Genomic DNA, 2,242 nt, shown 5'->3' with positions numbered 1-2,242 from the left:
AATGGCCGTGGTGAGCCGTTTGCAAGTTTAACGGGGTAGAAATATCAAAATCATGTGAAATTTTGATAGAAAATTCTTTATATATATATATATATATTAAAATAAATTGTGTTACAAAAAAAAAGTTAACAAGATTACTGAATAAATATGAGCCTCTCAATGATTATAATGTAAGATTGTTATAGACTGGTGTGCTTCTAGAAGCACGGAGTTTTCTGTGTTTCGAAGTCGTTTTTGATGGTGGGACTTTCAAATCGACGATTGGTTTTGTTAGATTTGATCTAAAATATTTAAAGTATCTAAAAATAAATTTCATAATTTTTCGATATCATTTATCTAGTAATTGAAAGAATTCAAAATCAATGGTTGAAAATAAAAATCTCACAAAATGTGATGGTATGACACTAAAATTTTAGATTAAAGATATTGATCTTGTTTTATATAGTATAAAAAATTTTCTGTAAAAGTTTTACATGATTTGAATATTTCTACACCGTTAAACTTGTAAACGGCTCACTGCAACCATTAAAATGGTTGATTTTGAGCCCCTTTGATCACTAGGCAAATTGTATCAAAAAATTACGAAATTTATTTATAGGTATTTCAAATACTCTAGATCAAGTCTAATGGGGCCGATGAGAAGCATATCAGCCTAACTCACTCTCTCTCTCTCTCTCTCTCTCTCTCTATAAGTTAGGGTTATTATACTCTTATGAGTATAGATTCCTTTGTACTCATAAATTTTCGACTGTTGGATGAAGAATTGTGCAGTTAGGACAATAGTGATCCATGGTTAGGATAATAGCGGTCCCCTCGGGTTGAGTGGGTGATTGGTTGAATAGTTTGATCTAACAGTTGAAAATGGTCAAAGAGGTAGATCTAACGGCTGAAAATTTATGAGTATAAAAAAATCTATACTCATAAGAGTATAGTAGCCGAACACTCTCTCTCTCTCTGTCTCTCTCTCTCTCTAGAAAATAAATTTTGTAATTTTTCGAAATCATAATAAAATCCATCAAGCGGGTATAAAATGAACGGTCAAAATCGAACGACATCTTAAAAATGGAAGATCGGATCCTTTAACTTAAGATCGAAGTTATTGATCTTTATCTATATAGTGAATAAAATTTTCTATCAAAAATTCAACCGATTTCGATTCTTTTACACCGTTAAACTAGCAAATATCTCATACCGGCCGTTAAAAATTATCAATTTTGTGACCTTTTGATCGTAAAGTAAATGGTGTCGAAAAATTATAAAATTTGATTTCTAGACGTTTTAAATGCTCTAGATAATATTTAACGGTGTGGATCGTCGATTCGGAAGCTCTATCATCGAAAACAATTTATGAGTACGAGGGCGATCGTACTGATAATAGTATAGTAGCCGGACTCTATATATATATATATATATATATACAGTTGGGCTGGAATATTATCGGTAGCAAACGGGCTCTGTTGCCACCCATTTGTTTTCGATGGTAGAGCCTCCAAATCGATGATTGGCACTGTTGAACATGATCTATACCACTTGAAGTATCTAGAAATCAAATTTCATGCTTTTTCGATATCGTTTTCTTGTCCATCAAGTGAATGTAAAAATGAACGGCTGAAAATGAATATCCTCTAAAAAAGTGATGATAGGAATTTCGTAATCAAGATCGAAAGTATAGATCTTGTTCTAAATAGTTTAAAGAGTTTTCTAACCAAAATTCAATTGATTTGGATAGTTTTACACCGTTAAACGAGAAAATGCGTCATATCTACTATTAAAATTATAAATTTTGAAATCTTTTGATCATTAGGTCAATGATATTGAAAAGATTTGAAATTTGGTTTCTAGATAGTTCAAGTGGTATAGATCATGATCAACGGTGCTGATCGTCAATTTGAAGGCTCTATCATCGAAAACAAATGGATGGCAGCGGAGCCCGTTTGCTACTAATAGTATTCCAGCTCAACTCTCTCTCTCTCTCTCTCTTTCTATATATATATATATATATATATATATAGAGTATAGTAGTCCTACTATATATGAGTCCGGCTACTATACTCTTATGAGTACGATCGCCTTCGTATTCATAAGTTATTTTTGATGATAGAGCTTCCGAATCGACGATCCACACCGTTAAACGTTATATAGAGCATTTAAAACGTCTAGAAATCAAATTTTATAATTTCTCGACATCATTTACCTTACGATCAAAAGGTCACAAAATTGACAATTTTTAACGGCCGGTATG

Source organism: Ananas comosus, unplaced genomic scaffold, assembly GCF_001540865.1.
Source record: "Ananas comosus cultivar F153 unplaced genomic scaffold, ASM154086v1, whole genome shotgun sequence".
NCBI classification, from domain to species: domain Eukaryota; kingdom Viridiplantae; phylum Streptophyta; class Magnoliopsida; order Poales; family Bromeliaceae; genus Ananas; species Ananas comosus.
This window is presented reverse-complemented; position numbering follows the sequence as displayed.